We start from the raw sequence: 27,612 nt of genomic DNA on the forward strand, positions 1-27,612 counted from the left end.
CTGGTAACATCTGAAGTCACTAATTCATTTTGAGATACTTCCATCCCCCATGGTCTCTTCCCTCGGGATCCTTAAAACATTGAGACAAGTACCATTTGATTGTATATTTTCACAACTGAATTTTCTAGACACTTGGTCTTAGGGGAAAATCCTCAAATGATGTGCCATGGGGAGCTGGAAGCTCTGAGTCTAAAAGTGAACATCGCATTTGACAACAAAATACAGAGAGAACCATTCAGTCCACTAGTCCTGTGCACAACCGAATTAGGAGATGTCAGCATGACTGAACAGAAAAAGTGAATACAATTTAAAACATTTAGAGTTTATTTAAAATTATGATTGACTATTTTATCCCTAGCAACAATATTTAAAACTTAAAATGGATGAATTACTATATGATGAGATCCCCAGGTACACATGAGGAACACGCTTAATGTCACTTTCATCTACCTTCAGATAACTGAGCAATAGTTACTCCCTCAAGCTGACATTTTATTTAAATCAAACAAATACATGGACTACATTATCTATGTCTCTTGGCTAAATGATGAAAAGTCTGTAGCCTCTGACCTTTAAAATATTTTCTTTTTCTTTTTCTTTTGATAAGAGCCAGGAAATTTTTGTAACAACATGTTGAGTTAAGGTAAAATCCTTTAAGCAAACACAGGGCATATCCACAACATTAAAAAAAAAATTACTCTTAGAATCAAGTCATTTGAAAGTTTTTTTTTTTTTTAAGATTTTATTTATTTATTTGAGAGAGAGAGAGAGAGAGAGGCCATGAGCCATGAGCAGAGGGAGAAGGAAAAGCTGACTCCCTGCTGAGCAGCCTGCTGAACAGGGAGCCCACCATGAGGCTCAATCCCAGGACCCGGAGATCATGACCTGAGTTGAAGGCAGATGCTTACTTAACACACTGAGCCACCGTGGTGCTCCCCTTTCAGTGTTTTTTTTTTTGTTTGTTTTACGATAAGATTTTATTTATTTATGAGAGACACGGAGAGAGAGGCAGAGACACAGGCAGAGGGAGAAGCAGGCTCCTTTCGGGGAGCTTGATGTGGGACTCAATCCCGGGACCCCAGGATCATGACCTGAGCTGAAGGCAGACCAGACCATTCAAAGGCTGAGCCACCCAGGTGCCCCTGGCAAATTTTCTTGAGTGATACTGGTTGTTTAGCAAATTTGGTCTCATCTAGAGCCATTCACCAACCAAAGGTTTCTGCTTTCTGATGCTCTTAGCTAGTGTCCAAACAACGTAATTAATTCAACTTCGGATACTTTATAGCTTGTTATCAACACTCTGGATTCCTTTCTCTTGAATTACTATATACATAGCTATATAGCTATATGTATATGTGCTTAGGTATTTTGTTACAAGCTGATGAAATAGAGATAAATATATATTTAAAAATTACCAGGCACTACAGATCATACAAACATTATGAATTTTTAGGAATACTAATACAAACAACCATATGCAACTCTTAAATGATGATTCTTTCCCAAAGCAGCCAGAAAAACAATTAACCATGAATTTCCACGTAAGGGGTAATTTTTGAGAAAACAGTCCTATTTTTAAGTGATTTTCTCCCCATAAGATGAAAAAGTACTTTTGCATGAAATACGCTCAATTTATGTTAATATAGCCCCTTCTTTTGGTGATTATTTTGTCCTGCTGGGATCTGCTTAAGAATTTCAAGTATTAAAAAAAGAAAAAAAGAATTTCAAGTATTATATGTCCGAAAACTTGCTCTCACATTAAGTTGGAGAGGCAAATTGGAATGAAAATCCACGGCATTCTGGATGTTAGAGCAAAAAAGGAAAAGAGAAATGAAGACAAAGAAAATTCCACCTACCAACACCTACTCTCCCTCTGAAGATGAGGTGACCCTTTGAATATGTTCTAGAATCATGCTTAGAAGCATTGACATCCCTATGGTGCTTATATTTTTCACTTTACAAACTTTTGTTTCCACGGCTTGAATTGACATATAACAATATAAAAGAACCCCAAATCTTCTCCAACCAGACAACTCCCATGTGCCCCTCCCAAATATTCCATTTGGAGTTCATCTAAGCACCCAGGATTTTACATGTTCAAACCCTAACTCATGACTTCTCCTCCACAAAATTAGACCTCGTAACCCATGTGCTACTACTGTGAATGACACCGAAACTGCCCTTTGCACATTTATATCCACTCTCCTTGTTCTTGCCTCCCCTCAGACTCTTACCCGATCACATGGAGACCTTCCTTACAACTAGGCATGGCTGTGCAAGGAGGAGAAATGTTCATGTCTACTTCTCACACTCCTATACATTATTGATGGATTGCAACCCTTCCTCCATCACAGGAAAGCCAGAATGATCTTTCTACAAAATTCTTAGATTACATCACTCCTTCGCTCAAAATCTTCTAAAGGCTTCCCCGGTCATTTCGTCTAGAATTCAAGGTCCTGCAGTAGTCTACTTGGCCTTGCAATGATCTGCTCCTCTTCCATCAATTTCTGATTTGATGCCATTTTCACAGTTATCCTACTCTCTATCCAGTCTCTTGGCTCCTCTCTGCCTCTCCTCAACACCTCAAGCATACTCCTACCTCAGGACCTTTGCTGATGCTGGTCCCTTGCCCTGGCTTCTTCTGGTCTCTTTTCCAATGTGGCCTTACTAAAAGGGATTTTTTGAACCCTGTCTTTAAAAGAACACCGTGGGGATGCCTGTGTGGCTCAGTGGTTGGCATTTGCCTTTGGCTCAGGTCGTTATCTTGGTGTCTTGGGATTGAGTCCTGCATCAGGCTCCCTGCAAGGAGCCTGCTTCTCTCTCTGCCTGTGTCTCTGCCTCTCTCTCTCTGTGCCTCTCATGAATGAATAGGTAAAATCCTAAACAAACAAATAAAAGAACATTGTGCCACACCCCTTTCCTGCCAAGATTCTTTGTGGCCCAAATATGCTTATTAAGACGGATCTCCTTAGACACTCAACATTTGCATGTGTATCTCTGTACTTTCTATCTGCCTCCATCTGTACCATGACCTCCAAAAAGGCACAGCTTTTTGTTTTATTCTCTGTCAGTCTTGGTGTCTAAGGATCTCTTAGTTTTAGAATCTCTCAGAAAGAGGAAACATATGCTCTCTGAAGACACAGTGCAAAGTTGGTGAAGTACAGGACATCCCAAATACAAAATAATTTTATATTTGGGGTGGTAATGTGCAGCATTATCAAAAATCTAATAAATAAGCCCTGCTTTCTACAATTCTTTTCTTTTTTCTTTTTTTTTTAATATTTTATTTATTCAAGAGAGACACACACACACACACACACAGAGAGAGAGAGAGAGAGAGAGAGAGAGGCAGAGATATAGGCGGAGGGAGAAGCAGGCTCCATGCAGGGAGCCCACCGTGGGACTTGATCATGGGTCTCCAGGATCACGCCCTGGGCTTAAGGCGGTGCTAAAACCCCTGAACCACCTGGGCTGCTGTTTACAATTCTTTTCACTCTTACTTTAAAAAAAATTCTAATCAGAGAAATTTACATTTGTATTCATGTTCTTATCACCTTTTTATGGAAATGTTTACTTAGCCTATGTCTGAATGTAAATCTTTCTATACACAAAGAAGTGTTCTAAGCTAAGGCAACGCTTGGTCCCACTAATATTTTATTACTCGTCATTCCTCCTGCATCTTAAATTTGTGACACTTCAATTAGAATCCTCCTCTGAAGAAAAATTAACTGAAAAAAATCTCACTCTGTGTTTTTCAACAAAACAAATTAGCAGCATTTCAAGCAGATCATATTTTCATTGTACTTGTTATAAAAAAACACTGTGGAGAGAATTAAAGAGGTTTACATTATTCTAAAACAAACCAGGAATAATGATCTATCTATCTATCTATCTATTATCTATCATCTTCCAGAATATCTTTTAATTATGATCTTCAACCTTTGGTTTTTGAGTTAAATCCTTTTTAAAAAAGATTTTATTTTTGGGACACCTGGGTGGCTCAGCAGTTGAGCATCTGCCTTTGGCTCAGGGTGTGATCCTCGTCCTGGGATTGAGTCCCACATCGGGACTCGAGAAGCCTGCTTCTCTCTCTGCCTATGTCTCTGCCTCTCTCTCTGTGTCTCTTATGAGTAAATAAATAAAATCTTAAAAAAATAATAATAAATAAATAAAAAGATTTTATTTTTTAAGTAATCATTACACCCAATGTGGCACTCAAACTCAAAACCCCAAGATCAAGAGTCGCACACCCATCCTACTGAGTCAGCCAGAGGTTCCCATGGTTTTTGAGTTAAATCTGGAATTGTGATGTTCAATGGCGAATTTGTAATATTGGGAATGAAGTGATATATTTCTAATAACCAAGACAAGAGAAAAAATAAGACTGCAGTTCAAGGACTTAACTATCCTAAGGACACAAAATGATTTAAAGGACTTTAGAAACATCTGTGTTTTTGAAAGTCTTGGTATTCCTTAAGTATCATTCTTTCACCTCCCTAACATAGGTACCTCAAAAGTACCACTATCAACACTTTGTCTGTTAATCTGTGTTACATATTATGTACAAAACAAAACAAACAACTATGTCTTGACTTTCTTTTCATTTAGTACACATCAACAAAGTTTTATTATTTCATTAGGGATGTTAAGAAGATAAATATTTTTAAAATATTGAGAAGACAAAGTCCAGCTGTTTATAAGCAAGAAAAGGAAAAGAAAAAAATTAAGGAAAGAATTTTAGATTGAATACAGAAAAGAAGAACACAATGAGACCTAAGGTGAATAAAACTTGCCTAAAGGCATATATTCTTTCCAAAGTGTTAGTGAATAATAATAATAAATAAATAATAATAATTTCTTAAAACTTGAAAATGTTTTTATTAACACTCTAGTTCTAGTTATTCAAGTTCATCCATTTGTTCAGTTATTAAACAAATATATATCGAGTGTCTGTACCAGGCACTCTCATATCGATTAAGACAGGATTCTTGCCCTTGGGATGTGAAAGTAGCACAGCTTCACCAAAAAGATTACTTTCTGCTGCTATACTCCTGTGGCTTGAAGACTCTCTGTGCTCATCCCTGACTTGAATTCCCCATAGGAATTCACTAAATTCACTAAATTGTCAAATTTTTCTTTAAATGCATTATTACCCGATGTTTCCGGAACTCCTGGCTTTTCAGAGCATCGAAGATGCAAAGATCCCTCTGGCCCACCAGGACTTCAGGGCTGGAGTCCCTGTGGATGGGCATGAAGGAAGCCTTCATTCTGGCGCTCCAGAGCTGCCTGACTTACATTCAGATAACTTCCCTATTACTTTGCACATGGCCTTTCCCCCTCTATCCCTCCTTTTGACATAAAATTGAGCTGTTTTTTAAAAAAAATTAAAAAAAATATTTTATTTATTTGAGAGATAGAGAGAGAGAGAGAATGAGCCAGGGGGAGGGGGAGAGGGAGAAGGAGAAGGAGATTCCCCACTGAGTAGGGAGCCCAGTGAGGGCCTCTGGCCCAGGACCCTGGGATCATGACCTGAGCCAAAGGCAGATTCTTAACTGACTGAGCCACCCGGGAGCCCCTAAGGTTGAACTACTAAAGGCCTTTGTGAGTTCTAAATTAAAATCACTCTTCTCTGAACCCTAACCTGCAAAGGCATGGAGAAAGCCCTTTATATACCTCATTTCATGGAATCTTTTCAACAGTCTCTCTGTAAGGTGGGCTGGATTACTGGGAAAGCAGTGGCTAAGATAAGTCAGGAAACAAGGCGACTCCATTGGCCCAGAGCTGCTGGGTACAAGTTTATGCCCATAACCATTAAACCATGCTACTTACTGCTTATATGGAAGTACTTTCTAAATCATTGATACACTGACATACAATATTGTTAGACTCAAACGAAGAAGAACATATACAAATAAATATGTACTAATGCAAATATGCACTTAGTGGACTTGAATAGTCTTAGCATTAAAATATAGAGCATATAAAACATTAAATTTTGTATTGATACTGCAGTTTGAATAAAGTTAAAAAATACTCATCAAATTTGTGTTGAATACCAGTATGGTAAAATATTTTTTGGGAAAAAACCATAACAATGCTTCTAAGTTAGTGGGAAATACATATATGTATATATGATAACATATATGGTAATATACAATAAAACAATATATAATACACTAATTATATACAATATTATATACTAACAGATTTATATTAGTCCCTTCTTCAAATAGTTTGATGAAGAACACTGACATATTAAAAAAATAAAAGAAGGTATCATAACTCCCTAATTTTTTTTTTCAGACTGGCAACTACCTTAAAAGCAGAGTCTTGTTCATCATTGTAAAACATCCAGTATGGCATAATGCATTCATAACAGTATTTGATGGTGATAAGAATATACTTATATAGTAAATTTTATATATAGTATATTTTGTTCTTGAGTGCACCTGGTTAAAATATGTCATATTTATCTTGGTAAAGGCAGGATTTTTTCTGATTTTGTGATATGAAGACCACAAACTTGTTATATTTGTTCAATGAAATGTAAAAGGAATGGCTTTAACTATGTACTGAACTGATTTTTTAAAAGTATATCTAAGCATTTCTATGATCTAATTTACTCAGAAAGACCATGTTGTAATAACAATATTGCATGATGTTGTTCTGGAATATTCCTGCCCATAAAGCACAGTGATCAATAATCTTTGAACCCAACACCATGATATAAAGGTAACATTATCTTCCATTAGGAGTTTATTAACAAATAAATTTAAAGCCCTAGATCAAATATAAAACTTGTAGATATTTTCTAAGCATAAGTGAGTCAATTAATTATTCTTGGGCATTAGAGGACACTTTTTACATCTCATTAATTTTCAAAAAATTACTATGATTATTAAAATATAGTATTAATAGAATAATAATGTTCTAGGTAATCTGGCACAAATTAGACAATAACACAAATCTACTGAATGAATGGATGACCTCTGACCATAAGGGACAGCATTTTTTCTTGAGAGATCAAGATAATATCTTAAATTTTCCCCAACTACTTATGTTAGTAAATGAACTGCCAAAGCGAGCACTAAGAATTTAAGTTAATAATTATGAAGAAATTGAATGACAATACATCTTATAAAAGGTGTTAATGTCTTAGGAGGTAGGTACATTATATTTTTCTCTATCTGAATTTCTTCCCAACTGAAAAATAATGGGAGGGTAAAAGCTCAAGTTAATGAAACACTGCTAATCTTTTTGGATGCTCCAGAATGTTGAGCAAATTAATTTATTGCATCACTTCCCTAGCTGCAAGGGAATAATAAGTCAAGAGGGATTCATGGATCACTTAGCATTTATTCAACAATAAAGCATTTATGTAGTGGCCACTTTGTACTGCCACTAGAATACTATGATGAAATGATGGGGGTCCCAGTACTCAAAGAACTCACAGTATGAAGGGGCAATGATCAAGGACATCAAGAAGCTATAATACAGGGTGGTAAGTGCTGGGTGACTAAGAAGGAAGGGTTTTGGGGTAAAAGCATGGTGAACTGAACTCTGCCTGGGGGAGACGATCAGGGCATGAGGAAAGGCATCAATGAACAAGCGAGATGTAATCTGGGTTTTGAGATGAATGCACATGTGGCAGGTAAGGGGGGGGTCAGCGTACTGCAGGCAGAAAGGGCAGCATGTGCAAACACAGTGTTTAGATAATTCCCAGGAGACAGGAAGACGCGGGAGTAGTGAAACTTATATAGGATTGGTGGAAGGGAGCTTGCAAAAAAACTATGTAATTTCAGGGTGAGTTTGTAGGACTGGTGCCTGCAGGTACCACGGAGTCAATAGTTTTATTTTGTTTTGTTTTGTTTTAGATTTATTTATTATTTGTGATAAAGAGAGAGAGAGAGAGAGGCAGAGAAACAAGCAGGCTCCATGCCGGGAACCGAGGTGGGACTCGATCCCAGGAGTCAACACTTTTTAAGGTAGAAGGGCAACATTATGTGGTTCACTTAAAAACAGATTATTCGGGGGATTCCTGGGTTGCTCAGTGGATTAGCGCTTGCCTTTGGCCCGGGGCGTGATCTTGGTCCCAGGATCGAGTCCCGCGTGGGGCTCTCGGCATGGAGCCTGCTTCTCCCTCTGCCTGTGTCTCCGCCTCTCTCTCTCTCTCTCTCTCTCTCTCCCCCGTGTCTCCCATGAATAAATAAATAAATTCTTAAAAAAAAAAACAACCAGATTATTCTGGGATCAATGCTGAGAAAAGACAGGAGTGAGGTAACACTGGTGGCAGAGATAATCGAGGAAATTATTGAAAAGGACATTAGAGGGCAGCTGGGTTGGCTCAACGGTTTAGCCCTGCCTTCAGCCCAGGGTGTGATCCTGGAGACCCAGGATGGAGTCCCACGTCGGGCTCCCTGCATGGAGCCTGCTTCTCCCTCTGCCTGTGTCTCTGCCTCTCTCTCTCTTTCTGTGTCTCTCATGAATAAATAAAATCTTTTTTAAAAATAAAAAGACATTAGAGTCATTAAGTTGCAATGAGGGGACATGCAGGATAATGGGGGAGGGGTGAGTCAAAGATAGAACACAATTTGGAGAGCTAGTAAGACCCAGACTATGGGGGAAGCAGAGCAAAAGGTTTTTATTACTGCTTTTGTTTGTATATTTGGGTGAGCACACAGAATACAGAGACAGTATTCAAAGAACTACTGGTTACAACTCCCTTGCCCTGTTTTTGTTTTTGAGATAGCCAATGAAATGACACGTAACTGAGGACCTCATAGAATATCTAGAAGAACTCAATTTGTGTTAGATACTCTTTTATTTCTCACTACAATCCCAGGAAGAACATACTACTATTTTCATTTTTAGAGATAAAGACATCCCATTTCAGAGAAATTAAGTACCTTTCCTAGAATTATCGAGCTATCTAGTTCGTGGCTAGGGTTCCATGAGTGGTACAGCTAAAATGCAGATGTGGAGTGAGACAGAGCCCCCAAACATGTAGTGGGTCAGGACATTTCTTAGAGCTTACATGTCCTGTGGCATCAGAAAGGGTAGGCAGACAGAAAAAACATGAAAGTCCAGCAAAATGCTCAGTGAGGCTGAAGCACAAGATGGTTGTGTCTGAAGGGATGAATGAAAGGAGGAATAGCCCGTTTTCAGGCAATTGATTTCAACCCAAATTAGAAGTTGAGCTTAAAATGGAGATGGACTACCTCTGAGTTTGTTTCCCCCAAAAGAGTGTGCCTTTTCGAGGGGAGATAGCATGTCCTGTATTTAAAGGAAGGGCACAAACTTCCTTTAGTACAGGTTTCCACATGTGTCTCTAGGCTCCATCAGCAAAGCCTTCCACTCCCTCCTTTTCTGCAGCCCCGCAGCCTCTAGGCTCACTCTTTCCAGGGTCCCTGTCAGAATATTCACACTCCCTGTACACTTTTTTTTCTTATGCACATCTGTGTCCTTTCACTAATTACTCAATAGTAATTACTCAAAGGCACCTTTTTTAGAGCAGGGTTTCTCCACCTGGGCACCATGGACATTTTGGTCTAGATAATTACTACTTGGGTGATAGGGATATCCTGTGCATTGTAGGAAGTTTGCATCATCCCTGACCTCTGCCTACTAGATGCCAGGAATGCTCGCCTCCTCCGTTGCGACAAACAACATGGCTCCAAAAATTGCCCCACGTCCCACAGTGGGCAAAATCATCCCGGATAAGAAGCATTGATGTGCACGATGAGGGTTTTGCACTGAGAAGGTAAGTGTTCTGGTTATGATGGGTCATCTTTCTTAGTATATGGGAATTACTGGTGACTCAACTTTATTGTAATACATTTTTTTAGTTACATGAAAAGTGAGGATGATATTATCTAAGTCACAGGGCTGCTTTGAAGATGAAATCAGATGACCAAAGCAATGATACGCGCTAGGGGTCCTACACAGGGGCTGGACCGTAGCAGTGTCTGGTAAATATGAAATAGTCAAACAGATTAAAGGTGATACTCAAGTGTTACCTGCTTCACATTAAAATAATCAATTTAAGATAGTCTTTATAAGTTGAAAAAATGTCCCAGAAAGACAGCTTTCAGTACCACCATGTTGACATTTTGTTTACAACTTGGAGACAGGCTCTCAAATTTATCTCTTATTCTAAATAGGAAGAACATACATTGCAACCAGAAGTGAAAAATATGCTCAAAGTGAAATTATAAAAGAAAGGCTATTAGGAAAAAAAAGAATATGCTCAAAGTAGGTAACTACTGTAACTAGTGGAAGAAGAATATAAATTTGAGATATTGGCCACTCATTACTTTATTCTACCTGCCCTGATGTTTTAATACTTTATATTAAATTAATGAGTATGCATTACTCAGTATTTGGAAATGAGCTATATATTAACATGGAAGAGGGGTATTTTACTGATGATTCATTCTTTCCTATGGATTTATTCCCATTAGTTTTTCCATATTGAAAATAGACTTTTCAATCTCTTAAGGCCAGAATTCATACATAGGGATTTCTCTTTATCTTTTATGTAATGTTGCTTGCAAAATATGATTCCCTTTTTAAAATTTTTTTTATTTTTTTTTCTGATTCCCTTTTTTTTTCCTTTTTTATTTTTTGAAGATTTATTTGTTATTTTAGAAAGAGAGAAAGTATGCAAGCGGGGGGAGGGGAGCAGAGGTAGAGATAGAGAGAATCTCAAGCAGACTCCACGCTGAGCATGGAGCCCAACACAGGGCTTGATCCTAGGACCCAGAGACCAGGACCTGCACTGAAATCAAGAGTTGGATGCTTAACCAACTGAGCTACCCCAAAACCCCATTTTTTTTCTTTTTAAAATGATCAAATTGTGTGTCATGCTTCTATGAGAATTGATCACAAGAATTTTCATATTGTATTTGCAATTTGAAATTTGATGGAAGATTTTTTTAAAAAATTGTATTTATATATTCATAAGAGGCACAGAGAGAGAGAAGCAGAGACATAGGTAAGGCAGAGGGAGAAGCAGGCTTCTTGCAGGGAGCTCAATGCAGGGCTCGATCTCAGTACCTCAGGGTCACTCCCTGAGCTGAAGGCGGACGCTCAACCACTGAGCCACCTAGGCGACCCTAAGATTTGAAATGGGGTGGATTTCAAGAGCAGGACAACAACATACAGTTTGTGCCATTAACACCAGAAGGTGTTGTTTCAGAAAGTAAGTAGCACTTTACTAGTCTTTGTTCAATGATTCTAATCAGAATAAAGAAAGAAAGAAATAAAGATACATTCATTTTTTTCCCAAAAGCTTAAAAAGTAACAAAATAAAAAACATGTATATCTGGTAGTAGTCAACATAATAAAAACAGTGTTAGGCAAGCACGCATTTTTTTTTGCCAAATGAAATAAAGAATTTGAAACAATAAAATTATCTCCACTTTCCTGAGAACCTAGAAAGCAATTCTGAAACTATAGCTTCAACTTGATTGCATAAAGTATCTCAAAATTTAATGCTGACAAAGGAACCTGGCTAGCTCAGTCAGTGGGGTAGGGGGACTCTTAATCTCAGGGCTCTGGATTTTAGCCCTACACGGGAGTGTAGAAGTTACTTTAAAATAAAATCTTTAAAAAAATTTAATGCTGACAGTGGTAGGCAGCAGAAGACAAAATGAAGACTTCTGAGACCACTGAGGTTAAAAGGCCAATGAAATTCAATATACAAAATCCTGACTTCAATGGATTTCTTTCAACCATCAGCTGAAACACGACTACAAATATAAACAAACAAATATAAACAAACAAACAGATCCATACCTATGGTTCAGGATAGCTATCTTGTTCCTATTGCTGTGATCCTTCATATGAGTTCAATGGTCCTTCCATATCATAAACACTCCTTACTCCTCGACTCCCATCAGGTGTGTAATTTCTCTTTCTATGTTAATGAGTATGTTAATGCTAGGCAGTATTTGCTTTTCTTAAGATTTTTTTTTTTTTTCACATAACAAAATTGCCTAACTAACTTTTGCTTTAGCTGCCAGGAAACTCAGAGGCAAGCCTAAGGATCTATAGTAGTAACTGCTAGTTCCTAGGGTTTGCCTCATTGTGATTGATATTTTATTTCTCTTCTGGTTCTCTGGTTTTATTTATATTTTTCCACCCTAATTTTCTATTTTGTATAAAACTATTCTATTTTATTCTTGTGCTAACACACCTAAAATCTTTTTTTTGGTAAAAACAGCATAGTACAGATACATACATAAAAACAAGTTAATAGAAGAAGAAAATGTTTTAGAAAATTAGTAATGTAAAGAAAAATATGTTTGAGCACCGATAAGGCCAAGTTAAGTATGGACGTTCTTGATTTCAAAATACTTGTAATCAAAGTTATCATCAATCATATTTTAGGATTCTGATAAAGAAAAATGGTTTGTTTTTAAAGTCTCACCAATATGAGAATATGATTTAAGAACCTAAATATAAGAAGTTACTTATTTCCCAGGCACTCCAGGGCAAATGCAATCTGCTTTCAAAGTGAATTTGCACAACGACTGAAAAAAATAACTTCATGTATGAAGGGCTTCTAGTATTGTGAAGACCATCATATCCAATTGGACCATCTATTCCTTTTCTAAAATGCAAGCGTGAAGCAATATAAAGCCTAACATCTTATTTTGGGCTTTAACTTTGCCAAGAAAAGACAGAAATTTAACAGATAAGTAGACAGACACATGGGAAAGATTCAGATACTTGCTAGCTTTTATTTGAATGCATCAGAAGCTACTCAATTGCTCACTAGTGTGGCTCTTTCTATACTAGACTAGTGTTGGTAGCCACTCTGTAGAATTTTACCTTCTGATGTTTGTCCACATGACTCTAGCAAAGTTTCGAGATAAAGCACCTCTGCGAGGAGATTTTAGACCAGAACATCTCCTCAACATGGTAGGGAAAAAATTAAAGATGAAAATACTGGTGAAGAGGAAGGAAGTAAATGGTCCTGGCCTTAATAAAATCAAGATGAGCTGCTAACCAAAATATTAGCTTTCTTGGCCCTTTGGCTTTGTCCAAATCCTTTAAAAATGATGCCCATCTCTCTGCTTTGGCAGAACACATCAGATATAGTCTCTGATTTGACAAATTACCATTTTCATTGCTCATTATTTCATGTGTGTACTTCACTGGCCAAGTAACTTTCTAGCTTTGGTATTTCATCTGCTTGTGTCTAAGAGTAAAATGCATTGGAATTATACATGCCACAGATCCCACAAATATTTATGGAAGTGTAATGGGGAGTCCAAACATGGAGGATACTGAAAGACTATATGTTTTGTTCTAGAATATTCATTCTCAAGAGTTGGCGAGGGGAATGATAGGAATAAGAAAAAGTCTGATGCATTAGTAAGTATCTGTGACAAATGTGTAGTTTTGGAACCATTTGATGTATTAATATAAAATAAGACAAATATTCGCAATGAACTCAGTATTACCAAGCATCCATACTGTGTCTGCCCTATGATAAACACAGGATATATTTATCTTTTATATTCGATTTTAAAAATTAATCCAAAGCAACTGTATGTTAGTTTTAGAGAACCTCTCTGATTTAAAGAGACATCATGGCAAATGAAAAAAGTCATAGAAAATGCAAAGTGAAGTATGCTGAACCCAAGGTTCATTTCAGACACTATAAATTTCTTTCTCAATAGTTGTTCCATATGGTGGCAAAACGGCAGATTTTATAGAAATTTTAATCTTCCCTGTCCAGAACCCAGAGATTCAGGGATATAAGGAATTTAGAAAAAGAATGGTTTTATACTATTTGAAAAACTTTGCCCGTACTAATGTAAAACTCTACAACATAGGAAGCATCGCTGCCTGAATCCTTTCAAAGAAATTCCTAAAATGGCATGAAAAGAATCTGTGGCCTTATTCCAGCTTTATTCACCAGAGAGAATTCTACGCAAGACCAAGCCACCCTGATCCCCAAAGGAAATGCACGAGCATTTCATTAATAAGCACTGTCCTGTCCCGAATTCCTAGTGCGTGTCTGTGCACGGGTGTGTGTGCGTGCATGCACGCCCTCTCTATTTTTTTCTCCATTTACCCCCAAAATAAACCTTTAGGAGAAAGTTTAAACTATCAACTATTTTCTTAAATGAAAGATAATGCTGTGCAGGCACATTATTTGGGCAAATTAGGTCCACAAACACACTTTAGCTTCATGGATGAAAATAATTGAGGGTAATAAAGGGAGCTGTACTGCAGGCATTAATTCAACCCCTAGGAAACCACATTTAGAACCTCTCTACCGATCTCCATTACCCGAATGTCAAACGCACATTTTTGTTATGTTCTTAATGCACGCAGCTCCTTGATCTTTTTAATAATGTAAGTGGTGAAATGCTGCAGTTCTATGTGGAAGACAGCATGAAAGAAAAGCATGAAAGAATAGTTCATTACGCCATGTGTGAGGGGTGCTGACACAGATCCAAATTTCTACTCAGCATCAAAGCAGCTTACAATTATTGATTTCTCTTAAACCTCTGATTAAAATAGCATCACTATCTCTCAAAGGGTATCTTTTGACAAAAACATTTTGATGACAGCTTATCCTCTTCCCTTCCAATGGGAAGTGCAACATCTATAGTTACAGGGTTCTTAAGGTCTGAAGGAAAGATTTCGGTGGCTGAAACAGTGGTCTATAACGTCACTCTACAGTCATTATGAGAAAAAAATGTCTCCACCACAGCTCAGATAAATAACTGAATTTACATAATTTACTGGTGAAAAGAAAAGCCTATATATCTGAGCTACAGAAGAAAAGATCCTAGCTATAACAATCACCCGCCCCCCACCCAACAGACACACGCCCCTAATTCTGTTATTCTGCCTAAAACTTACCAATATCATCGTATTTTGCTGGGTGAATCATGCCACTATGAAGGAGTGACATTCAATAAACTTTAGTGGCTGTGCCATAAAATTAATGTTGTAATAATGTCACTGACCAATTATGAAATCTGTTTGCTCCTGATGGTAGTGTGAGACCAAGACGTGGATTAGGCAGCGGTTTGTGGGACAGGTCGACACTTCTGGCTTCTCAGTCACTGCCTGGAGGAGCAGGAAGGCAGAAGATTTGGCCAGAGGCTTGATGAGGCGATGCCTTGATATCTTCAACAACATCTTTTATGCCCTTTCTCCCACTTGCTCCTAAAACTCACTGCCTCAAGTGACTTGATCTTTCAACAAAACCTCAATTCAGGTTATTTATCCAAGCAAAATATAAATGATCAGTACCCATTATCTTTTTCACTATTGAAGAGGCATAAGCAGGAATTGAATAGACATTTTTCTATTTATAAACAATTTGGCTGTTGGGTGGGTAATGAACTGAATGGAGACTAGAACAGAAAGCAAGAAGGTGATTTGGGGGACTATTGTAGAATCCTGGTGAGACAAGGAAGTGATGGAAGTCACTCTCATGCACTTGCATTGAATGAAGATTTTGAAGCAGTGGTTCTAAATCCTCAGCTACACCTATGAATCATCTGAAGAGCTTTTTAAAAATCCCAAAGCCCCAGCTCCTCTCAGAGATTTGGACTTAATTTCCTGGGTACAACCTGGACACCAGCATCTTCTTACCCTGAGGGTTGACAACCACTGAGTCCAGGTCAACATGGAAAAACTGGATGGGGTAGACAGGGAGTTGTTAAAAAGAGGGAATTCTCTTGTATGGCAACTAGATTTGTTAAGTGAGTAACTGGCTAAACTGTAGTACCACAGAGGAAGACTGGGAACCCAGATTTTTATGTGAACTCTCCTGGTTTTATGATTTGATAATTTTTATAAACACGTATCAATTTTGTGTAGGCCACAAAACACAACAAAGCCTGAAAAAAATAAACAAACTAAGATAGATCTGATACAGAGATGGCCAGTTGCAAATTCTGTTTAAATCAGGGAGTTAAATTCTAGTTATGGATTTCAGACTCACAGAACTTAGGAGTGAGATTCTTTGGAGACTCTTAAAAACACAATCATTAATTACCTGATCCTTCATTAAGAATAAAGGTGACCTGGTGTATTTGGTACATTGTAATTTTGAATTAATTTATTTTCTCCCTCTCTGTCTTCCAAGTTAAGTGACAACACTCTTCCTAAGGAAACAAAAAATTCTTCCAAGGTAATGGGTCAAGTGGTAAGGCCAAGTCCTCATATCTGGTTAACTCTCAGGTCTGTGCTACTTCAAATGTGGTTTTCAGCACCTTTTTTTGAGGGGAGGAAGGGAGTCGTGAAAGAGTTTTAGCTTTGAAAACACAATTATTACAGATGGGACACTTTTGTAAATTTGTAAGAGCATCTCAACAAGCCTACTGTATTCCTAGTAATATTTTAAAAGTTGAATACCAAAAAGCAATGAATCTTGTAATCAAGTGTCCCTTAGTGATAACATACCACACACACCCACAAAGTAGTCATCCAAGTAGTCTGAATTAGATCAAATCAAGAGTTACAGGGCTCATGTCTTATAACAATCTAATTTTAGAGCATTTCCTTCAAGAAAATTCATTATATAATAAAACTGTCAAATACTGTACATTTTGTTTTAGGCCATATTCCTATCATGATATACACCAAAGGAGTAATTGTCACAAACTTCAGAGATCAAGGGATCATTAATTAACTCACATGCGTTGTTATTCAGTTCATAATTTGGCATTTAGTTTCGTCTAAGCCTGTATGAATTTTCAGGAAAAAAGACGTTCATACCTGTCTGTTAGAACTTTGAACAACAGACATTGCTTTCACAAATATACCAGAGGATCGGTCATATTTCATATACTTGATTTCCACAGAGTTGTAGATAAATCTTGTTATTTTCAGAATCATATGAACATAAAATTTCCCCTCTTTCCTGGAATGGGTGTATTCTTAATGTGTATTTATCACATGAGTAAAAAATAAACGGGTCTTTAGGAGCCTTGTAAGTCATACTATAAACATATACTATTAAGCAATAAAGACAAAGTCATCTCTGACATGAATTTTACTCCTCAGAACAAACTGCATTCTCAGTGAGCAACAAGAATAACAGTAATGGTTTCTTTTGAATCATATTTATGATTCAAAACAATGGGTAAGCATATGGACATTTTACATACCTATTCCAGGTAGGACCATCAAACCAATCCAATTTATCAAGGACTCTGCTGTGCGCTGAATTTCTCTTGTAGAAACAAAACAGATGCCATATCACCACAGAAAGCTGAAAATCAAACAAATAAAGAAGAGGTAAGTTAATCTAAGTCACAATAAACTTTGAAGGAGGATACTTGGATCACTAAACCGTGAGAGAGCATTTTATTTATTTTTTTCCCATTTTACTGAGAAACAATTAACGTACATGACTGTATTAAGTGTAAGGTGTACAGCATAATGATTCAGCTTACACATATTGTGAAATGATTACTGCTATAAGTTTAGTTAGCATCAATCATCTCATATAGATACCATAAAAACAAAACAAAAAAGAAAAGAAAAATAATTTCTTTCTCCTTGTGATGAGAACTAGGAAATTTGTACCTTTTAAAAAATATATTTATTTATTCATGAGAGACACACAGAGAGAGGCAGAGGCACAGGCAGAAGGAGAAGCAGGCTCCCCAAAGGAAGTCTGATGTAGGACTCGATCCCAGGACCCTGGGATCATGCCCTGAGCAGAAAGCAGATGCTCCACCACTGAGCCACCCAGGTGTCCCAAGTTTGTACATTTTGATCACCCTTCTCCTATTCCTCCAGAGATGGCATTTTAATTAAATGAGAAATTTTACAAGTAGAGATTTATGCCAGCATTTTCCAGATACTCATCAAGAAACTCTTATCTTCTACAATACCTGTTCATATCCTATCAGGATGAATGAGTGATCCACAGCAGCTACTGAGATCTACTTACAAAATGAGTTTGTGAAGCCTACCTTTCCACACAAACATCACATCTTGTGATCTCTGTCCTAGTCACATGTCCTCAGTCTGAAATTTCCAACAATTAGGAGTGTTTTATTAGCTTTCCCTCTTACTATGTACACGTGATGCATATATATTTGTGTTATTTACAGGAAGCCAAGTATTGAGTTTCCTTCATTAGTTTTATAGCAAATAAGCAAAGAACCACTTAGTTAATACAATTTTTAAAGATTTATCTATTCATGAGAGACTCACAGAGAGAGGCAGAGTCACAGGCAGAGGGAGAAGCAGGCTCCATCCAGGGAACCCGATGCGGGACTCGATCCCAGGACCGCAGGACCCCTTCCCGAGCCAAAGGCAGACACCCAACCACTGACTCACCCAGGCATCCCCCTAATTAGTACAATTTATTTCATGGCAACTAGTATTTGACATTCATTCATCATTTTGATCAACATTTACTGAGCAAATAACATGAACCAGGCATTGAGTTGAGAACTGAGTAAGACCTGGTCCTGCCTTCAAACAGCTGGAGTCCGGTCAAATGGAAGAGCACACTGGATAAAGATCATCCCAATAGGGGCAACTAACTGCCCCACCATGGAACAGAGAGGGCACAGAGGTGGGCCCTGCCAAGCAGGAGGTCTCTGAGTCCTGAGTGTTGAGTAGTAAGAAGCAGACAGACAAAGGGACATGGGGGTGGAGGGGAGGAGGAAGATATTCAAGCAGTATATTCAAATGCAGGAAGCTGTGAGGAAGAATGGCATGTTCTGAAAGCTGCCTTAAAGGGCGTACAATAGAGTGAGAAAAATAGAACCTACACAAACAAATGGCAGCATATCTTTTTACAGATTTTAATTCTTGGAAATGAGCCTCATTGTACTAACAAAAACCCCTACCCCAATAATTGTAGAGAATTTGAACCCTGTTCCGAGATCCTGTATGCATGTAATCTCACCCTGGCGTTGCAATCTCTCTGTAAGGCAGGATAGTGCGACTTGACCCCGCACCATGCACTAGGGGAGATCGTAGTTGAGGGGCTTGCCCAAACCAAAAAGTGAGTCGTGTAGACCAAGGCTGAAGCCAGGGCCAGTCCTCCTTTGGCCACAGGGAGAGGCTCACAAGGCCAGGATTCACAAGGAAGAGCATGTAAATGATGAACATGGCATCGCCATTCTGGTCACCCTCCCATTTCACATCAAGAGCTTTTCCTATTGTATGCTACAAAGTGGGCTCTGGGCACAACGACACTGTCTCTGGTGTCACCACTTCTGCTCCCAGCTTCATGAATGCAGGTGTGGGGCAGAAACACAAGTTTGGGATTCTAGGTGCACGTTGCTTCATCTGGTCAGTTTGGATATTTTCCTTCCCTTTCTTTTTTATTTTTAAGATTTTATTTATTTATTCATGAGAGAGAGAGAGGCAGAGACACAGGCAGAGGAAGAAGCAGCCTCCCTGTGGGGAGCCGGATACAGGATTCAATCCCAGGGCCCTAGGATCATGACCTGAGCCAAAGTCAGACACTCGATCACTGAGCCACCCAGGCATCCCGAGTTTCGGTATTTTCAATGCCAGATGTCTCTACAGCCACACTGCAGGAGGGGTGGCTGCTGCATACTGCTAAGTCACAATGGAAACGTCAGGCATTTTGTCTATACCCCGCTGTGGTCCTCCAATTCCTTCTGTGGACTTAATTGTTACAGAGGAGCCTCTCCCAGGCTTGGTGGGTTTTCACCTCAGAAATTGTCAGTACTTGAATAACTTTGCTGGTCCCATGTGTGGATGAAGGGCTTTGATGTTTTTAAGAAGTTAGAATTGTTGCATCTACTGAGATGGGAAAAGAGGCCAGCTCATTTGTAACATCTAAAAATGGGGAGAGTGGGCCTGGAGATGACGGAAAGTGGGTTTAGCAATGCAAAAATGAAGAAAGCTTGTATGTGACACATAAAGAGAAGGCTTATGTAAGAAATAAAAAATCAAAAGGAGCCCGTAGCATTCTCCAGACAGATAAGAAATGCAGTTGCTGAGGCTGGAAAAGCTTGCAAAAAACTGTTTCCCTTCTTCTCCCCCCTCCCCCATTTTTCTTTATAAAATCCCAAGTGAAACTACTTAAAATACATCTTAGTTCAATTTCTCATCATGAAGGTGAGAGACTGGAAAATCTTCTGGTAGTCCCCAAATTGCCTTGCCCTTATGGAAGAGGATAGAAATTTATATTTTCAATGCTTTCCAATTGACAAATTATATGCCTGTTAATAGGCTTTCTCATACCTTACAATGTATCAGGAATTATTATGGCTTTAAAGAAGAATATTTGCTTTGAAAGACAGTTCCTGTTACAAAGGCCCTCAAGATGGAAACTAATTCCAGGCAACCACTAAGCAATAATACCTGGAAAACAGACACTAGATGTAAGACAGACAAAATTCAAATGACAGCATCACCCAGAATGCAGCGTCTAGCAATTATATTATCTTTCGACTGTACTTGTGACTACAGAAAGAAGCTTGTTCTTGGCTGGGATGCAACAGATAGAAGGTTAAGCTAAAGTATTACCCAAAATCAACAGAAAGAGGCAAATAAATCAAAACATCTCTGAGAAACCTAATGGAAGAAAACTCGGACAAGAGACATTTAATAGACAAATTGGACCATACACAAAATCTTAAGGTAAGTAATTTATGGAAAGACATTTATGTTGAATGTGTTACCAATTTGTTTGTGAGAACACTTAGTTAGTTCATGGGGTCCAACAGATTTGACCTCAGGGCTCTGCAATATAACTGAGCACTTGATGGCAAGACGGAGATCAGTTCTCTAGAAAATGTTGACAATGAGCCCCCCATGGATTATGACAAGCAGGTTCTATGAAATTATGTACCAAGAGAACTTGAGTGAATAATCTGTGTGAGAAGTCAGAGGCAGGAGGGTTGGTAGAGAGATGAGGAAGGCAGAGACAGAAGGAAGAAGAAGTAACCTTCCCCTGTGTGCCACTAACACATGAGGCATCAATCAATTCATTGAATCATTTTAACAATTTTAAGAAGCAGGCCTCACTGCCACTAGTTCATAAATGAAGAAATTATCATTATTTATTTTTTTTGAGAGGTTGATACACAACAAGAAGTGGCCTGAGCTGGAATTTGAAACCTATACTTGTCTGATATTTAAGTGGTTTCCTTGATTCAGCCTCACTAATAATAAGTCTTATGAAAAGTAATATGTAAACTTTTAAAATCCAAATCGCAATTAAAGAAATGCAAATAAATAAAAAAGTGAAACAGATTACATTAACTAAAATTATAAATCATAAGATATAAATGCAGGTGAGACAATCGGGAAAACAACTGATAAACTCATGTATTTCTGGTGGTACTATAGACATGTACAGCCCATTAAACCCCCAATCTGACCTATACCATATTAAGAATCCCCAGATATATTCATACCCTTGGATTTAGTAATCTCACAAATTATCCCAAGGGAATAATGAAAAATTAGAAAATGGCATACTTAGGAAAATGTTCTTTACAGCCTAATTCATTATAGTGGATAACAGAAGCAATCCAATAGGGGAGGATCTAAGAAAATGTTTCTATATTAACTCCACAGTATATTAAGTAGCCAATAAAGTAATAAACAAGTCATAATACAGAGAATGATAAAGAAAGCTGTTTATAAAATTGTATGTTCAGATTATAAGTAGGAACAAAGTATACATGTGAGTAAATACTAGCTGGTGACCACAAAAGAGATAATAGGGGTGCTAGGGTAGAGTAGTTATGAACACATTTAAGAACCTTAATCCCCTTCTCACCATGTAATTTAAAATTGTACTCATTTAAAGTACCCACTGAATTAAAATACAGGCCTACAAATACAATATAGTCAGAGTTTGTGTTCACATGGTTAAATGGTTTCCAGCATCTACAATATTATTTTGTCACATAATTAACCATTTGATAGTGGAGGAAGGGGGAAGGAGAGACACTTTGTATGATGCGAGGATAAAATACATCTATTTTAATATAATGACGAAAAGCAAGTATTTTTATATTATGATAGTCCATGGAAAATAAGATTACAATAGGAAGATCTGTTGACATAATTGCCAGTGTATATGATTTTAAATGGCTCTATGACCAACAGTCTTTTCCACTATGTATTACAGTTTTCATCTCTTCACATTCCCTCCATCCCATTTTCTAAAGCTCAAGAAAATAGCTCTGCTGCAGAATTCTCCCACTCCTCTGTTTTCTGTTCTAAGACATCACTCAAGTCTCCAACAAGGTCTTTTCCATCTCTGGGAAGACATTTTGTCTTCGGCCAGGCAAGAAGGAGGAGCATTTGAAGAAACAAAACTAGTCTTTGGCCGCTTGCTCCTGACTCATGTAGGACTAAGGGAGAGCCAGCAAGTGTGTATCATCTGTGTCATCTGGTGTCACATTCCTCTCTGCCCACTCTTGGTCTTACTCTTGGTTTTAGGCAGTCAATCTCTAGCATTTGTTGCTCCGTAACACTCCCTGTCTTCTAGAAGTGAGATCAAAGTAGAGAAACTTTTTGGAAAGCAAAGGTGCTTCCTAAATTTATAAGTCTTACAAATCACTAGAAATTTACAAGCCACATCTCTGCCCTTCTTCCTGCCTTGTATTTAGTGGAAAGAGATGTGCCTTCAATACATTTGGGAACAGATAAAAGGGTTTGTATCTCCAGACATAATTTTTTCTATCTGCTCTGATCTATGGGGCAGGGCTCCTTATCCATCTGTGTGCTCCCGGTTTTCCTGACATTATAGTTAAATCCACCACAGGGTAGGTATGCCGTCTGCCCTTTTTTTTGGCCTGCTATGATTGGGCAGACATCTCTGTTGAATGCATCTTGCCTCCTCCTGCTGCTGATGAGGCCTTTTCTGGGTGTGATCCCAACATCCCCAGTGAGCCCAGTGCTGCAGCCCTTGGTAGAAGTACCCTGACCCACATGATGGCACCCCAGCTGCAGCGCCAAGTTCTCCAGCCATCTCGAGGTCCTATCTCTGCCACACAAGGACCTAACTTCCAAGGCTTTCCTTTGGCCTAGCAGGCTGAACTGCTGATTTCATTATGATGTTGTAGAAGGGCTGTGTGTGCAACAGCTCCCTGGCTTGGTGTATGCCTCATTTTCACTGACACACCTCTCCTTCTCTGGGCTCAAACTCCAAGAGAGAAAGTTGGCAGGCACACATTCTACAGCTTCACTTTCCTACCTCCCACTGTCATTCCTGTTTGGCAGAATTCCTCAGGCTCAGGAAAGGAGCATGCTTTCCTTTCTCTTTCTCAGCATCATATTCTCATACTATCAGAGAGTAGGCCTAGGGTTAATAAGTTGAGGGGTTTTTTTCCCCCAGACAATATGACTTGAATTTTCTGGGCTTGGCTCTTGATAAACTAAAAAAGAAACAGAAAATCTTCAAAAAATAACCTGAACTTCTATTTATAGCCATGGCAGAGTAGCAAGGGTGGAGTGTAACCTACATTGCTTGTACCTCACGACCCCCAAAAAAGGTACCTTAGAAGACTGCACAAGATAAACTAAATAACTGTTCTCAGGAACAGACAACAAGTAGTGCATGCAGGACTGTAATGATTGAGAGACAGGAAACCAGTAAGTCAAGAAAATCCAACACCTGGGCTTTTTGTTTGGAAGAGATTTCTGGAAAGTGGGAAGAGGAAGTGGGCAGAGCACGGCTGCCTCACTGAGTTGAGAAAGTGATGATCCGAGTTTGAGGAGTCCAGTAAACCTATGAATAAGCTGCTCAACAATGTGAGTTATCAGGAAATGCAAAATAAAACCTCAATTAGAAGTCATCACATGCCCATAAGAATGGCTCACATCAAAATGACTGCCTGTACTCATGTTGGCAAAGACAAGATATAAAGCAGCTCCCGTATGCTGCTGATAGGAATGTAAAGTGGTACAACCACTTCAGAAAACAATTTTGCAGTGTACTATGTAGTTAAACATATATTTGTACATAGCTGAGCAATTATACTCCGTTAGTTTCTAAAGAGATATAAAAACATTTATCTATATAGAAATTTAGAAAAAAATTTTTTAAAGACTTTATTTATTTGACACAGACACACAGAGCACAAGCAGGGGGAGTGTCAGGCAGAGGGACAGGGAGAAGCAGGTCTCTGCAGAGCAAGGAGGCTGATACAAAGGTTCGATCCCAGGACCTGAGCCAAAGGCATACGCTTAAGCAACTGAGCCACCCAGACTACCCCCAAATTTCTTTTAGAGAGAGAGAAAGAGAGCATACAAATGGGGTGGGTGGGGGGCAGAGGGAACATGATAGAATCCCAAACAGATTTCCCACTGAGCAGGGAGCACGACATGGGACTTGATCCCAGGACCTGGTGCCCCAAATATGTTTAATTTCATCCAAATATATACTTAAAATGGGTTCTTGTTGTTATGTATACATTATACCTCAAATTAGTTGATTAAAATAAAACCTTAACTGGTTTCTTAATTCTTTCATAATATCAGAGATAATCTCTTAAAATTAAATATTTTATTTAAAAATAATTTTATTATTCAAATATTAAGCTAGGGACATCGGGAAATACATGTATCTTGCATTTGTTTTAAAATAATACAGTGTCTGTGGCACCTGGGTGTTTGAGTGGTTGAGTGTCTGCCTTCACCTCAGGTCATGATTCCGGGATCCTGGGATCGAGTCCCACTTCAGGGTCCCTGCAGGGAGCCTGCTTCTCCCTCTGCCTGTATCCCTGCCTTTCTCTCTGTGTCTCTCATGAATAAATATATAAAATCTTAAAAAAAAATAATCCAGTGTCTGTGGGAAAAGAGGGCCATAAAGAAAAAACCAGCTGTCTGAGTGCTGCCAATTACTGAAGCTAGGGGGTGAGTACAGGGGTTTATCATGCTCTTCTGTCTACTTTTGAATAAGTGTACAATTTTTATTTAAAACAGTTTAAATATCTAACAGGTTGCATTTTTAAAATTAAGATATCATTAATAGATCTGTTACCATGAGATATATGTTTTAACCCTCTCCTCTCCATATCCTTATCCCTGGGTTGTGTGGCGAAGTCTTTCTGTGCCTTCCTTAAATTTTCATTGCTGTCCTTCACTTTTCTCTTGTTATCTTTTAGCTACCAGCGGCTCTCATATGAGAATCAATGTGTGTCACACCTGATAATCAGACCTGAATAATGAGGGGAAATTGGTTAAATCTGAGTCTAGTTCGTGATATTAAACAATAATGCATTTCAATGCAGTCTGGCCTGTGGAAGAGAGGAAAAAACAGAGCAAGGTGTAGGAAACACCCACTTTATCACATGAAGTTGAGTAAAGTCCACTTTAACAAGTTGATTGAAACAAACAGAACCAAGAAACTAGTTCCACATAATGAACACCAAGGAAGAAACAGTACAAACATTTTTCAAAGGGAAAGGAAATTTGGGTTTCATTATTTTCATCCTACCTCTCCCTTTTAAGGCATTAGAATTCTTGCTAACTTTGGGGAAAGTTGGCTGCAGGCTCACAGTCACATGAGTGGGGTTTGGGTCCAGAAGTACTGAGCCCCTTCCTGATGAACACGTGCATGAACAGGCTCTGTGCTGGCAAAGCCTCTGAGATTTTCCAGTGAGATTGAAGCTAAGGATGAAATCAGTCAGAATAGAAATTGATGAACAATGAACAATGTAGAAGGTAGTGTTCAACGATGTATGCGGGATGCCCTTTAGAGAAATTAATGTCCCTTTCAATTTCTTGGTATTGTATAAAATGGAATATGGCATTTCCTCCTTGATCCTATTATTGCTAGAACTACCCGTTCTTTCTGTGAATAAGACCCCAAACTGTTTTTCTAATAAGCAAGAATGGACAAAAAAACAAACCAAAACAAAACCATGTACTAATTTCCACCAAAGAACATAAGCTTCTGCAATCACACTCTGATGTGATAAATTAGAATTCTGTTTTCCAAAAACCAACACATTATGGATGAACTGGGAATTGTTCTGAATGTTAAGCTAGAACAATAAAACACCAGGATGTTTAAGAGTGCAGGCAGTACAGAAACAAAACTTAATCCCATTATTGTGGAGCTCTAATTTTCCTGTAGGCACAATTTTTTAAAAATTTTAACTTTATCTCCTTGTAAAACAATTCACTTTAATAGTAGGAGACCTTAAATAACTCCAAAAGAAAGAATATGACTACATAGAATAAGGGTCAGAAAAACTTTTAGAACAGAGACATATTACATCTTTCTTTTCCAAGATGTTCTGTATTTAATTATTCCAAAGGACTTCAAGCAGAGAGTATGATACACGAGGGATCTAACGTCTCTGTGGGATATAAAGAAGTAGAAATCATCGTCCTTGCCTTTGGGAAGCTTACATGATCTTTTGGGCAAAAAGATAACCATGTTATCAGAAAAATGACAGAAAGTTACATATATGCACACACACATATGTATGGTGTGGATCTATCTAGCTATCCACCTACCCATCCATCTATCTATCCATCCATCCACCCACCCACCCATCCATAATGTGGTGCTCAGTGTTATTGGCAGTGAGTCCTATAGCGCCATGGGAAAGGTTTACATTCATAAAAGATAAATTGAAAAAGAAGGAAATGCTTTACAGGAGATAAGCTAGATCTTAAATTCTGAGTGTAATTCAGAAGTGCTTCAAGGAAGGGGTGGACAATAAAAACAAAGCCTAAGAATCAAGATGATATACTGTGGGATCAAGGGGGAAATAACACTGAACTGAGTTATAGGAAATTAGGTTGGAGCCAGAGTGGGGAAAGCCTTAAAAACTGTTCATTAGGAATTTGTGTTTTATCCTGAGAGCAAAGCAGAGTCACTGAATGTTTTGAGTAGAAGGCTGATGTGATAGAGATCTTTAAGTGAAAGAGATCTATAAGTAATGCTGACTAGATACAAAAAGCCAGGGACTAAGCAAGCAGAGGTCAAATCAAATTTGGAAAGTATGTCCTTAAGTGATGAATGAAGAAAATTTTTAAGTAGTAGCAAACTCCCAATAAAATTAGGTGCTTCGAGTCTGAACATATTTCTGAATTTCAAAGCAATTCAACACAAAACACTGACTCCATACCTCTTGGAGTTGTGGGAGAAAGACAATAGGTTTTGTACCAGAGTTATAAAGCTACAGGAACACAGAGAAGGATGGGCTCAGTTCTCATCAGGCTGGATGAGGCAGTGGGAGATTTGTTGGATCCTGCAGAGTGGGGTAGAGTTCTGACAGGACAACATGGAAGATAAGAGGGTTCAGGCTCTGAGGTACACAAGAAAATGTCCAGAGGCTGTGGCAGAGAACATGCCAGGTAGCATGCCTAGCCCACCTATACTTATGGAAGGTGGCACATGCAAAAGGAAAGAATAAAAAGATGCTTCTTTGAGTAAAATCCCCCTTGAGCTGCAGTCTCCTCAAGGAGCTCTACGTTTTTATGACTTGGATTCACACTGAAGACATGTCAAAAAGTTGAATGATAGTCAATCTGTAATGGAGAGTTGAAACAGAGTCATGGTGGGGATCAGTCACACTGGGGATGGTGAGAAAGAATGAGGCCCTTGGTAGGACCTGGGGGGCCACATCAAGAGTCTAGGCACACAGTGACGGAAGCAGATGC

At 38.4% G+C, this 27,612-nt stretch overlaps 1 protein-coding gene across 17 annotated transcripts in view; it reads right to left on the reverse strand.

The window, feature by feature from the left end:
* The window catches only part of LOC140631715 (transient receptor potential cation channel subfamily V member 3-like), a 541,542-nt gene that overhangs the window by 267,685 nt on the left and 246,245 nt on the right, over positions 1 to 27,612 (reverse strand). For 9 of the 17 annotated variants that reach the window (XR_012029200.1, XR_012029203.1, XR_012029199.1 and 6 more), the window contains exons 4-5: positions 17,145 to 17,248; positions 14,884 to 15,093 (exon numbers count right to left, since the gene is read on the reverse strand). The gene's annotated coding sequence lies outside the window, so the exon portion shown is untranslated. The remainder of the gene's footprint in view (positions 1 to 14,883; positions 15,094 to 17,144; positions 17,249 to 27,612) is intronic. The other 8 variants (XR_012029206.1, XR_012029205.1, XR_012029204.1 and 5 more) reach the window with 2 other exon arrangements.

Source organism: Canis lupus, chromosome 4, assembly GCF_048164855.1.
Source record: "Canis lupus baileyi chromosome 4, mCanLup2.hap1, whole genome shotgun sequence".
Taxonomy (NCBI): Eukaryota; Metazoa; Chordata; class Mammalia; order Carnivora; family Canidae; genus Canis; species Canis lupus.